This window comes from Engystomops pustulosus, chromosome 10 (assembly GCF_040894005.1).
Source record: "Engystomops pustulosus chromosome 10, aEngPut4.maternal, whole genome shotgun sequence".
Taxonomy (NCBI): Eukaryota; Metazoa; Chordata; class Amphibia; order Anura; family Leptodactylidae; genus Engystomops; species Engystomops pustulosus.
Window position 1 is genome coordinate 13,677,946 of NC_092420.1, and position 15,080 is coordinate 13,693,025.

Here is a 15,080-nt window from a genome sequence, read left to right on the forward strand (position 1 = left end):
TCCAGTAGTTGGGGGAGGGGGGGGCAATTACAGATGTTGCATTAGGGCCCAGAATCTTGAAAGTTCTACTGGGCCATTAGTCCAGTTTTTGCATCTTTTATCCTCTTCTGATCTGTAGCGTATAATACAGTCCATTCTCCATGTCATTGCTTTTGTTTAGAATTTTACTCAATTCTGTAGTTTATTAACTTTTCCAAAAAGTAAAAATAAATTTTTTAAAAAAAAAACTTGTGAAAAAAAAATCTTAATATTTTCCAGTCCCAAATTAAGAAGCAGGATGTAACACCTTCTTAAAGGGGTTGTCAAGTCATAACAAGTTAGCTCAAATCCACAGCTTTGGGGTTAAGCTTCTGATTGGCTGGGGTCTTAGTGATGAGACCACCAGGGATGACAATAATGGGGATCCCTTGTAGCCTGAATGAACAGAGCATGAACATGCGCCCGACGGCTCTATTCAACACTATGGTAAGCGCCGTATTCTGTTATCTTCTTCAGTTCCATAGACAATAAATGGAGCGGAGTTTGGATGTGCAACCATCTGCTCCAATCTTCTCGCGACTCATGGGGATCCCGTCATTGAGACATCAACAATCAGAAAGCAGTAAGCTGCTACCCTAGGGGCTAACTTGTTGTGACTTGACAACCCCTTTAAGGTGAAGGAGAAACAGTAATAATAGCAAAGCACCGTTGAGCATAGGGCCTAACACTTGAGACATCCCCTTTAAGAGGTTTGACGACTAATGTTAGAACGTGTCCTCAGGAGTACATCTGTGGATGCCTGATACGTAGCTCAGCTGTTCAGCTGGAAGTCACAAAGAGAACACAGCGCCATCCTCTGCATGGTGGTCAAGATGTGCTACTGCACATTATTTTTTCTCTGGATAAGGATAACAGTTAGACCTGAGACATCCCCTTTAAGTCCTTGTAGGGATTCTTTATCCCTATCAGCGCTTTACATATGTCAATGTCCTGGGAATACAATTCATAACTGCAGATGTCAACCCACCCCCTTGTCTAAGACGTCTCCTACACGATCCTGGACGCGTCCCAGATGTGGAAATATCAAGTCGTTCCAGTAGTCGTCATGAACGCACATCGGAGATTTCCGACAGTCAATAAAAACAAGAGAAACAGTCCCTCGAAAGTGATGATTTACAAGGCAGTGACACGGAAGATCTTGGAATACTTCTGTTTTGCCAGAAAACGCAGTTAACACACACATAAAAACGTACAAACGACGTGTAATTAGTATGGCAGTTTTACGCGCGGCGGTGCAGGGAGCGGCGCGTTGCGTCCGCGACTTCACAAACTACGTAATTTATATCCCAGATTTAAGGGGCTCGTATTTAGTCGCGCTAAAAATATTGATATTTACTCGCATTTTCCAAAGACCAAGGCTGTTAGTCATTTTTATACGCGCACCCTGTACACTTGTTGAGATTTATGTTGTGCGCTGTATATTGGTGGCGGGTTTATTATATTCCGCTAATTTATTGTCACGGCTGTTGTGTTTCTTCCTCGGAGATCCTCTCACTTGTAATGTGAATGGCAGCCGGCACCTCGCAGGTTAACGACGATAAATTAACACAGTTTCCAGTCTTTTCGTTAGGGTATGACTAGACACTATGCTAATTGCATATGACAAGAGCTCCGCCCACCCGCGGCGCCAAACAGTCATGTGATCGTTTTGAATAAGATGGAGATAAACAGGCGGTCCCCTACTTAAGGACACCCGACTTACAGACGACCTCTAGTTAAAGACGGACCCCTTTGCCCACTGTGACCTCTAGTGACCTCTCTGGATGTTACTATAGTCCTAGATTGCAATAATCAGCTGTAAGGTGTCTGTAATGAAGCTTTATTGATAATCCTTGGTCCCATTACAGCAAAAAAATTTGAAACTCCGATTGTCACTGGGGCAAAAAAAATAAAAAATTGTCTAGAACTGCAACGGTAAAATATACAGTTTCAACTTACATACAAATTCAACTTAAGAACAAACCTATGGACCCTATCTTGTATGTAACCCGGGGACTGCCTCTAGTTCAATATTAGCTCCATCTTGCTTGTTATAGAGCGGAACATTTTGGGGACTTTTGTACCCGTACCTATATGGCATCATATTCATTTCATAGTAAAGAGTAGCCACAAAATAGGTGTTTGTAGCCGATCCAATGCCTAATCTCGGAGATATCCAAATGGAGCTGTTGTCACCGATCCATTCGTTGTCGACAGGACTGTTCTCATCTATCTGCCTCTGTCCCATAGACGTAGTATATATAGGCAGGTCCAATAATGGATCCCAGCGATCAAGGGAATGAGGATCCTGCCACCCCTGCTGCCTTAAACACCAAAGGCTTAACTTCAGGGAGTACAAATGGTGTAGTCGTAACTGGGCCCAAGAGGCTTAGACCCATAAGGGGTCACTCTCCCATATGAGAAGATTAGTACTATAATCCATTGGTTATAGTCGGGGGTTATAGACTGGGGCCCATCAGCTTCACGTTACGCCACTGTCAATCATTAACTATCAAACAGACTGAAACTGATGAATATGTTTCTCAGCTATCTCCAATCAATGTCCTAGACGTGGAGCTGAGAGTGGAGTAACTGGGCCCATTTGTGACCATCCGTTCTATTAATTTGGGGGTACCACAGACACCCATTCACGTGACCACCACCTCTACTAATTAGTGAGTTATTCCCCATCCTTGACCTTGAACAAAGCCACTTCTGGGGGTGGGGCAGAGTCAAATGAGTATATACTATACATATTATAGTCACCCATCAGTTCACTGTTACCTTCTCCGGCCTAGCTGGGAGTGTTGGACCAATATTCTGCTTGTAAAAGTAGAGTGAAAGTGGGTGTGAATTATTGATTCATAAGCTGCAAAATGCTATTTGCAACTTTACTACGTACAACTAGATCTGTCTTCGTGGAGCTCCCTCTATTGGTAGCTGCAAGGAAGCAGAATGATATTTATGTCTATGCTGAGGATTTGGAGTTATGAGTGTAACTCACGTTCCGGGAATGGACAGAGACAGTGGACCTTGGGGCTAAACCCCCTTCCCAGCTGTCCTTGTCTGATTGTCTCACTTAACCTAAGTGGAAAAGGAACAACTTGTCGAAGCTCCCTTCCTGCACCAAAGGGAAAAACACAGAGATGAAGACAGGACAAAACAAACCCAGAAGAATAGTCTCCAGAGCCAGGTCAAAACCAAGAGGACAACGAAGTACAAAATCACAAGGCAGAAGGATAGTCCGAATACAGACCATATAAAAGAATTGTAGAGTATGGAGAAAACAGGAGACCAAGATACCAGGAGCTTATTATAAACTATAGCAAGTAAAATGTACAAGACCAGGAAGAGTTTTTAACACAATCATGGTCCTGGTCTAGATGGTGATCAGAGAGGAATAAAGTCAATCACTGCAGGTTAAAAACGAACAAACCAGAGCATAGGGTTTGGTGCAAAATCAATCAAGGTAGCCAGCAACTATTGTGAAACATAATGGAGGACATCTATCATATGCCAGCGCTTTGATGTTAGCTCCGCCTCTCTGCCATGCTGGATACATCCGGGCAACTGGCTGTCCGGTGGGTGGCTGTGCTGGCATGCAATTTTAGGATGGCACTGGCACAGGTGCTACACTGCGTCAAGATTCGGTATCTAAAAAAAGTCGATGCTCTGATCTCTTTTCTCTTTCTGGATGTGACTAACAGCCAAATATCTTTTTTATCTTCTAGACTCTAGAATTTTTTTCTCGGAATGTTCTATTTGCAGTAATCCTTGATATTGAGCTCCGTGGCCTTTTCCTTCCCGCCATTCGCTGTGATCACAATCAGCGTGCGCCCACTCATTTGTTTGGATCTGGTGCATTAGTGTTTCCCATCTTCTTTTCCTCTTCTTTGTGTCCTGAACAATAGAAGTCGCAGCACAAATAAATAACACGAAAAAAAAAAATAATAAACAAATAAAGCAACAAACAACAGTAAAAATAGTCCTAACCCTCCAGAGTCCCGGCGTCTGAACATGGAGCTGGCATCCTGTTCGCTGCAGAGTGTGAATTATGTGATGGGTTCCAGGGACTCGGAGGTGACGCGTTCCTTAAGATTTATGTGGATGTTGTGTGTTTACTGGATTTTTGGAAAAAAATTCATACTGTATTTCCCCTAAAATAAAATATACATCACTATAAATAACTTTAATTTCCCCAAAACACTCAGATTTACGCAATATTTTAACACTTACACCCCCAACATTAGGGAGAAGTCTTCTGGCCATTTCCTGTAGTTACTGCTATGATCCCTGGTGGTCTAGGGATACAGAGGAGTTTATCATCATCATTCCTAGTGTTTTAAGGCACAGATGGGCTTAAATAAAGTATTCCTGGTGTTCTTGGATATAGCGCTTGTATCCATGGCATAGAAGGGGTAAATTATATAAGGATTGCCAGGATTCCTGGGGGTCTAGGGTAGAAAATGAGTTAATTATCAGAGGATTGTAAATGTTTTATCTATGGTGGTTATGGGCACAAAGGTTACTAACACAACCTTAGAAGTCTATGGCTGTAGCATAGGTGTTATTGAGGTAATACTAGTATCCCTGTTTGGAGGTTCGGTGAACAGAAAGAGGTTGATCTCCCAATCGCTGGTGGTCCGGTGCAGTGTAAGGATACATTTTAAAAAAGAATTCATACCTTTCCAGGCTCCAGAATTTCCTGATTGTACAGATGGATGCACTGATCATAAGGTTTAGTGTAGGGAGGTGATGGAGAGAACTATGCAGCTGCAATTGTGTCTGCAGAGTTCTCTCTATACATTAAGGCACAGATAAGCTATAAAAGTCTCCGAAAAAAACAGACTTTTTTTGTACCAGAAGAGCCTTTGAGTTGATATGGTGATGAGCGAGCGGGAAGAGCGAGCTCATGTTTATGGTTATTTCTTTAATTTTCCATAAATTGAGTATAAACCAGATATTTATAGACCCAGAATATGGCATAATTAGGTAATAGGTGGCTTTATAACCTGCCTTGTTATACAGAGTGTGACCCCTATTTCCGTTTTCCCTCTGTGTGTCAGTCTTTACTGCAGTTCTTGCATGCTATTCATGAACTAGAACAATTATTCATATAGAAATAGGTGTAGTATAACCAGGAGAATGTATGAAAGTATATGCCGCAGTGCCTGAGACTGTGGAAGGACAAGTGACTGAATACCGCGACGTGGAGTGAGATCCGTGATGTGAGGTGTGCCGCATGCTATTTTTCAGAGGGTTAATGTATGGCCCCCGGGAGGCATCAACACAACATGAGGCATGAGGTAACTAGCAGGGAGTTAAACTGTGGTTGTCTAGTCAACCTGGCAAGAAAACAGCCTTAGCTAATCACTGACTCATCGTTTACAGATGTAGCAGAGCTGAGGTTTTGTTACTCGGCATTGTATGAATTTTCTGTAAATTTTGTAAGATTGTTATATTATTCTATGCATGAACCTAGTTACACAATCACAAGATCGAGGGGGTCCATTCTTTTTCTGGTCCTAAATTCTGTGGGACTGATGCAAACTATTGGGTATAATGCTGAGCTATCTCATCGGTCTCAAAGACTCGGGATATAAAACATATTTACCACCTCTTAAGTATGAATGGAACAGCAGGGGTCTTGTGTACAGGGGCACAGGACCCCTGACATCATGTTCTCCATGGAATCCTCTAGGATTGAAGTCCTATGGGAATATTTAGCATATACATCTGTAACTTTTCTCTCTTCCTGCTGCCACCACTAGAGGGAGCTCAGGAGTGTGAACCCTTTTTTTCTCCAGTAGGCTACCACTATCTAGAAGGTTATGACCAGAGATCTTCCCCTGGTACAGTCCACATTTCTTTGGAGGGATGTAATGGGATCAGACAGGAGAATTTTCGACACTAAACCACCCTTGTACTTACTGACAGGTCTGATCTTTGCCGCTGCAATGGAGCAATGCTCAGTGAGAACATTGGGAAAGTATAAGAGGGTTTTTTTTTAACAAGTATCAGAGTCCTATAGGAATATTTAGCATATACATCTGTAACTTTTCTCTCTTCCTGCTGCCACCACTAGAGGGAGCTCAGGAGTGTGGACACGTTAATTGCTCCTTTCTCCAGTAGGTTACCACTATATTGGAGGTTATGACCTGAGCATCTTCCCCTGATACATTCCACATTTCTTTGGAGGGATGTAATGGGACCAGAGTGGAGACATTTTGACACTAAACCACAACCCATCAGAACTTACTGACAGGTGCTACAAGGGAGCAACACTTAGTGAGAACATTGGACTATTCTTTGGATAGTATGAGAGGAATTTTTAATAAGTTTTGGAGTCCTATGGGAATATTTATCATATACATCTATAACTTTTCTCTCTTCCTGCTGCCACCACTAGAGGGAGCTCCGGAGCTTTATGTATACTGCACTGTGATAGAGTTCTATATGGACCCTTTTTATCCTCCTTTCTCCAGTAGGCTACCCATATATCGGAATTTATGACATGAAGATCTTCCCCCGCCACATTCTACATTTCTTTGGAGTGATATCATGGTATCATACAGGAGAATTTCTGACACTAAACCACCAGGGTTTTTTAACAAGCATCAGATTCCTATGGGAATATTTAGCATACACATCTATAACTTTTCTCTCTTCCTGCTGCCACCACTAGAGGGAGCTCCGGAGCTTCATGTATACTGCACTGTGATAGAGTTCTATGTATAATCAGAATGCAGTAGACCAGTGATGGCGAACCTTTTAGAGACCGAGTGCCCAAAATGCAAACCAGACCCCCTTATTTATTGCAAAGTGCCAACACGGCAATTCTAGCATTCATTTATTAAAATCTTATTGCTCCATGCAGTACCACAGCTTTCAAGGGTCCTTGGGACACCAATATCGTTGACAGAAGGTGGGAAAGTTCAGATTACCATTGGAGCTTCCCTGAACATGAAAAATTGTGGGGCCAAGAGCAGGAGATTCAATGGCTCCAATGGTAATCTGACCATGTCCTCACCTTCTCTTCCTGCAGTCTCAGGTAGACTAAGATGCTTCACGTTTTGGGCTACCTGGGCCTGCAGGAGGATCCCTCAAGTCCTATCTGGTGAATTCTGTGCTGGGGCAACAACCTGAGTGCCCACTGCGAGGGCTCAGAGTGCCACCTCTGGCACCCGTGCCATAGGTTCGCCACCACTGCAGTAGACTCACCAGCTCCTCCATGTGGTGTCCACAGAAAGCCGAAATTCTATCCATGGACAATGCAGAAGATTTGGAGCTGTGTATCGGAAAAGACCGAGCTCCGATCCCAATAAAGAGATAAAAGAAAATAAATCATTAAACCTAAAAACGCAGCAACATTGACTTGAAGCTAGATGATACATTTGTCTATGATAATGGCTCTTTTACTGTGTCTGTTTTTTTTTTTCGGAGAAACCCTTTGTCGTCGGTGACGTTCTCGGCTTCAATGCGGGTTGAAAGGACAGACATCACTCCATTATCCGGCGCTCCGCGTCTCTCCCGGAGGAAAGTTTCATTCCGCTCGTCCAGCTATTCATTTTTCCAGCCATTGTTACAGACACTTGAAGAAGTAATATCCGGACACCAAATTAAGAGGTCCTGCTTGTGCGGGAACAATGGGATTGTTAGGCTTCTACTGACATCTCGTGATGCCGCCATAATGGCGTTTTTTTTTTTTTTTTTTTCGGAGCGATTGATATTTTCTTTCTCTTTTTTGCCTTTTTTTTTTGTTGCAAATTATTCTTTGCAAAGAAAAAAAAAACTTTTAGAACGTGCGCTAAATGAATTATGTACAAAGTGTAATGTTAGGGATGCAAACGCTCCGTGACGGGCCTTGATCATGCGAGCAGCAGGGGGGCCGTCCCCGCCAGTCAGCGGTTTCGACTTTTTTTTTTTTTTTGGGCGAAGTGATGGGAGGAAGATCAAATGTAAAGCATTGAGATGATAAATATGGAACAACAATGGGACGCGGCACAGAATTTAAAATAATTAGGGAACTAAGCGCATTGGAAGTTGGGGAGAGGGGAGGGGGCGCAAGGTGGGGGCATATATTTGTTTTTCGGATACATTGTGCCACTTCTGAAGATCACTTTTCATTTCATGTAAGCTGTCACCCTGCACCTACACCGGGGATCTGGGATCTGGATGTCTCTCTATCAGGTGCTTTGCATAAGTTGAAAGAAAATCTGTTACAGCGCCCCCTATCTATCAGGTGCTGTCTTATGTAGTGCACGGTTCTGCTTCTTCATCCTCTATAACTGGATACTGGCAGATATATTTTCCATCTGTTCTTGAGAAAGCTGGGTGAGCATTGCAATTGGTATTCAGGATTATCGGAAAGCTGGGTGACCATTGCAGTTACTATTCAGGATTGTCGGAAAGCTGGGTGACCATTGCAATTACTATTCAGGATTATCGGAAAGCTGGGTGACCAACACTACAACCCCCATTATAGCTCCCACAACTTTCTATGTCTAGTTATATAGTAATATACCCCAAACTACCATGATACTATTCAGGGTTCTAGGAAAGCTGGGTGACCAACACTACAACCCCCATTATAGCACCCACAACTTTCTATGTCCGGTTATATAGTAATATACCCCAAACTACCATGATACTATTCAGGATTCTAGGAAAGCTGGGTGACCAACACTACAACCCCCATTATAGCACCCACAACTTTCTATGTCCGGTTATATAGTAATATACCCCAAACTACCATGATACTATTCAGGGTTCTAGGAAAGCTGGGTGACCAACACTACAACCCCCATTATAGCACCCACAACTTTCTATGTCCGGTTATATAGTAATATACCCCAAACTACCATGATACTATTCGGGGTTCTAGGAAAGCTGGGTGACCACCACTACAACCCCCATTTTAGCTCCCATCATTTTCTTTGTCTAGTAATATAGTAATATACCCCAAACTACCATGATACTATTCAGGGTTCTAGGAAAGCTGGGTGACCAACACTACAACCCCCATTATAGCTCCCACAATTTTCTATGTCTATTTATAAATTAATATACCCTAAACTACCATGATACTATTCAGGGTTCTAGGAAAGCTGGGTGACCAACACTACAACTTTCTAACTAACATATTAGTATTCTGGATTCTAGAAAAGCTGGATACAATCTCCATTATATAGCTTCCACAATTTTGTAGGTCTAGTTATATAGAAATATAGCTCTCACTACCATTCAGGAGTCTAGTAAAGCTGGGTGGCCAACACTACAACCCCCATTATAGCTCCCACAACTTTTTATGTCTATTTATAGAGTAATATAGCCCTCACTACCATGATACTATTCAGGATTCTAGGAAAGCTGGGTGACCAACACTATAACCCACATTATAGCTCCCACAATTTTCTATGTCTGGTTATGGAGTAATATAGCTCTCATTATCATATTATTATTGAGGATTCTAGGAAAGCTGGGTGACCAACACTTTTGACTTATGGCTCCAACAACTTTCTATGTCTAGTAATGCAGTTATATGGCCTTCTCTACCATGGTGCTCTTCAGGGTTCTAGGAAAGCTGGGTAACCTCCATTACAACCCCAGTTAAAGTTTGCATAGGTTTATATGCTTTGGTATGCAATGGTTTAGCCTTTTCTACCATATTGCTATACAGGGGTATAGGAAAGCTGGGTGATTACAGTGAGATACAATGATATCCATACTGAGCGTCATCCAGCTTTTCCTATCTATATCCACAAGTGAATGTTCAGATTACCAGGGGCTTTACCCTAAACTCTGGGGCTCCGGTATTATCCTCCTATTATCCTTTTTTATCTTCTGGGTCCACAGCAGGGATGATCCAATATTAGGAAAAGTTAAAGTCACACCTTGGCCCGGGAGCCTGGGGGGCCACACTCAAGGGACTCGTGGGGAGAAAGCCCACTAAAACACCATTGATGACCATCCTCAGGGTGTACTCAAGGTTCTCCACTTTTCTTCTTGTTGAAGGACCATCTAATGTTCATATATTGTGCCTCTGGTTGCTCAACTAACTTGGCCCCAGCTCAGGTCACGGTTCCCACCCACATATTTGTCCAGGTCCCGGGCATTTCAGTCCATCCATCCTCTACTTCTTTCCAATCTGATCCTTTATGTCTTGGGCCTCAGGTGTCGTAATCATGGCTTGTAGAATAGCCAGTTTGCCAAAGCAGCCAGTGCCAGAGGAAGAAATGAACCCTAGAAGACTACTAGGTGACATCGTCCTACCATGGATGGTCAGTGAGGTTCATCCCAACCTTCTGACCAGCCAACTGCATTGTCCTACAGATTGTCTATCCGATACCTATGACCTTACTTTCGACTCTTGACTTTGTTCTTGATTTCACTCTCGTCTCGTCCATCATCTTCTCGCTTTGGTCCTAATTTCACTCTCGTCTTGTCCATCATCTTCTCGCTTTGGTCCTGATTTCACTCTCGTCTTGTCCATCAGCTTCTTGCTTTGGTCCTGATTTCACTCTCGTCTTGTCCATCGGCTTCTCGCTTTGGTCCTGTTTTTACTCTCGTCTTGTCCAATCATCTTCTCGCTTTGGTCCTGATTTCACTCTCGTCTCGTCCATCATCTTCTCAATTTGGTCCTAATTTCACTCTCGTCTTGTCCATCATCTTCTCGCTTTGGTCCTAATTTCACTCTCGTCTTGTCCATCAGCTTCTCGCTTTGGTCCTGATTTCACTCTCGTCTTGTCCATCGGCTTCTCGCTTTGGTCCTGTTTTTACTCTCGTCTTGTCCAATCATCTTCTCGCTTTGGTCCTGATTTCACTCTCGTCTCGTCCATCATCTTCTCAATTTGGTCCTAATTTCACTCTCGTCTTGTCCATCATCTTCTCGCTTTGGTCCTAATTTCACTCTCGTCTTGTCCATCATCTTCTCGCTTTGGTCCTGATTTCCCTCTCGTCTTGTCCATTGGCTTCTCGCTTTGGTCCTGATTTCACTCTCGTCTTGTCCAATCATCTTCTCGCTTTGGTCCTGATTTCACTCTCGTCTTGTCCATCAGCTTCTCGCCTTGGTACTGATTTCACTCTCGTGTTGTCCATCATCTTCTCTCTTTGGTCCTGATTTCACTCTCATCTTGTCCATCATCTTCTCACTTTGGTCCTGATTTCACTCTCGTTTTGTCCATCATCTTCTTGATTTGGTCCTGATTTCAATCTCGTCTTGTCCATTGGCTTCTCGCTTTGGTCCTGATTTCACTCTCGTCTTGTCCATCATCTTCTCACTTTGGTCCTGATTTCACTCTCGTTTTGTCCATCATCTTCTTGATTTGGTCCTGATTTCAATCTCGTCTTGTCCATTGGCTTCTCGCTTTGGTCCTGATTTCACTCTCGTGTGGTCCATCATCTTCTCGCTTTGGTCCTGATTTCACTCTCGTCTTGTCCATCAGCTTTTTGCTTTGGTCCTGTTTTTACTCTCGTCTTGTCCACCATCTTCTCTCTTTGTTCCTGATTTCACTCTCGTCTTGTCCATCATCTTCTCGCTTTGGTCCTGATTTCACTCTCGTCTTGTCCAATCATCTTCTCGCTTTGGTCCTGATTTCACTCTCGTCTTGTCCATCATCTTCTCGCTTTGGTCCTGATTTCACTCTCATCTTGTCCAATCATCTTCTCGCTTTGGTCCTGATTTCAGTCTCGTCTTGTCCATCGGCTTCTCGCTTTGGTCATGATTTCACACTCGTCTTGTCCATCGGCTTCTCACTTTGTGTCTACTCTCCCAGTGTGGACCCTTTATTTCTCCTTTCTCCAGTAGACTACCACCATCCCGGAGGTTTTGACCTGAAGATCTTCCTTGGCACAGTCCACATTTCTTTTGAGGGATGTAATGGGAATTTTTGATACTAAACCACCCTAGAACTTACAGACAGGTCGCATCTTTGGTGCTCCAGTAGAGCAATGCCCAGTGAGAACATCGGACTCGTCTTTGGTTGGACAAAGACGATTCTGGACAGTTTGGGTGGACAGTCTTACCATGGACAAGTTTGGGGTCCATTATCTACAATATCCTGTAAGTAAGAGATGCTGAATGTTGTTCTTGGAGGAGGCTTCTGCCGCTTCTGTGAGGACCTCTACATGGATGTCACTCATCTCTACATTATGATGTTTTTATTCCCCTCCGTTATCGGTAATGATCTCTCGCCGCCTGCAGGTGTCTTTATTGCTTTTCTTAGAGATGCTAATTTTCTGGCTGAACAATGGATTTCACTGAGGTTCTTCATAGTAAATTAATTACGATTGGTCCACACTCTGCATATAGAACAATGTCTCAAGTCAGACCGAGATGTTTCTTCTCATTAATGAACACTCGGCTGGTGAGATTTGTATTTTTGGAGACATATTAATCTACATGCATATTAATACACATATATATAGCAGCCTAAACCATCGAACATGACCCCTAACCCAGATATATAGCCCAGTGTCAGATATATGGCCCAATGTCAGATATATGGCCCAATGTCAGATATATAGCCCAATGTCAGATATATAGCCCAATGTCAGATATATAGCCCAATGTCAGATATATGGCCCAATGTCAGATATATGGCCCAATGTCAGATATATGGCCCAATGACCAGATATATGGCCCAATGACCAGATATATAGCCCAATGTCAGATATATAGCCCAATGTCAGATATATAGCCCAATGTCAGATATATGGCCCAATGTCAGATATATGGCCCAATGTCAGATATATGGCCCAGTGTCAGATATATATAGCCCAATGTCAGATATATAGCCCAATGTCAGATATATAGCCCAATGTCAGATATATGGCCCAATGTCAGATATATAGCTCAATGTCAGATATATAGCCCAATGTCAGATATATGGCCCAATGTCAGATATATGGCCCAGTGTCAGATATATATAGCCCAATGTCAGATATATGGCCCAATGTCAGATATATAGCTCAATGTCAGATATATAGCCCAATGTCAGATATATCGCCAGATGTCAGATATATGGCCCAATGTCAGATACACTATATAGCCCAATGTCAGATATATAGCCCAATGTCAGATATATGGCCCAATGTCAGATATATAGCCCAATGTCAGATATATCGCCAGATGTCAGATATATGGCCCAATGTCATATATGGCCCAATGTCAGATACACTATATAGCCCAATGTCAGATATATAGCCCAATGTCAGATATATAGCCCAATGTCAGATGTATGGCTCAATGTCAGATATATGGCCCAATGTCACATATATGGCCCAATGTCAGATATATAGCCCAATGTCAGATATATAGCCCAATGTCAGATACACTATATAGCCCAATGTCAGATATATGGCCAAATGTCAGATATATAGCCCAATGTCAGATATATGGCCCAATGTCAGATATATAGCTCAATGTCAGATATATGGCCCAATGTCACATATATGGCCCAATGTCAGATATATAGCACCAATGTCAGATATATGGCCCAATGTCAGATATATAGCCCAATGTCAGATACACTATATAGCCCAATGTCAGATATATGGCCCAATGTCAGATATATAGCCCAATGTCAGATATATGGCCCAATGTCAGATATATAGCCCAATGTCAGATATATAGCCCAATGTCAGATGTATGGCCCAATGTCAGATGTATGGCCCAATGTCAGATATATAGCCCAATGTCAGATATATGGCCCAATGTCAGATATATCGCCAGATGTCAGATATATCGCCAGATGTCAGATATATGGCTCAATGTCAGATATATGGCCCAATGTCAGATATATGGCCCAATGTCAGATATATGGCCCAATGTCAGATATATGGCCCAATGTCAGATATATAGCCCAATGTCAGATACAGTATATATCCCAATGTCAGATATATGGCCCAATGTCAGATATATAGCACCATTGACCAGATATATAGAGCCCATGTTAAGATGAATGACATCTTGGTCCAGATATACAGCCGCTAACAAAACAATAGAGCTCCCTGTCCCAGATATATACCCTCTAGCCCAAGTGTAGACGATATACAGAGACCTAACGCAGATATAAAAACCCCTTCCCGCGTTCAGAAATATAGCCTGCTGATCCAGATATAGTCGCTATCCCAAGTGTAGACATATATATGGTAGCCTACGGCAGATATAAAGCTCTCTTGTCCAGATATATAGCCTGCTTATCCAGATCTGTACCACCCTGATCCAGATATCGAGCCTGCTTATCTAGATATGTACCACCCTGTCCCAGATATATAGGTCTTTCGAAGATACATAGCTCCCTGCCCCAGATATATAGTGCCCTGGCCTTGACGTATGAATCCCAAGTCCAGAGATATAGCGACCGAGTCCAAATTTATATGTCCTGACCCACTAACACAGCATTGTATGGAGATATTACATACGTGTGCATGTGTATTGGGGGTCAGGAGTAACAGCCGTCTGTTTTATGTATATGGGGGGGGTGGGGGGTGTTAGACAACCCCTAAAATTTATCAACCGTACCTGAAAATTCCCACATCCACAGGAGGGGGGCGCCATTTTCAGTCTTTCCATAGACATCAATCAGCTTGGAAGTTCCATCTTCATTACGATTCCTTACGTCAGGTGACAATTCTCTATATACAGGAGCAGAAGTTCTGTATCCGCCAGGTACCGGACCCCTGACGTAGCGGTGACTTTCATGTGGGTCGGAGCAGCTCTCCAAACAATCGCCGCAGGAATTGATCATTTCCAGGAGCCGGGTAAATCTCTAGCGAGCAGCTGCGGACATTCTTGGGTACTTTTGGGGGAAATGATGGTGGAGTGTTGGACCTGCGGACTCTCTCTCCCCGCGATTGCGCTGACATGTTTAAAGTCTCCGCTGTCTGCCGGAGTCTGGTCTGTGTCATGCGCTCGGCTCGCAGCAGAATCCAAGACATTGTTAGTGTTAGGCGGAACCATGTATTATGGATTTCCAAACAATAACTGGTGTAAGCCGCCTTGTTTATTTAGCTACTCGAAGGAGGAAGTGAGGTTCTCGGAGGAAAATAATCTGGGATAG

At 43.0% G+C, this 15,080-nt stretch overlaps 1 protein-coding gene across 12 annotated transcripts in view; it reads left to right on the top strand.

Moving 5' to 3' along the window:
- FOXP1 (forkhead box P1) overlaps positions 1 to 15,080 on the top strand; it is a 601,095-nt gene that overhangs the window by 179,287 nt on the left and 406,728 nt on the right. The gene's annotated exons all lie outside the window — the stretch shown is intronic.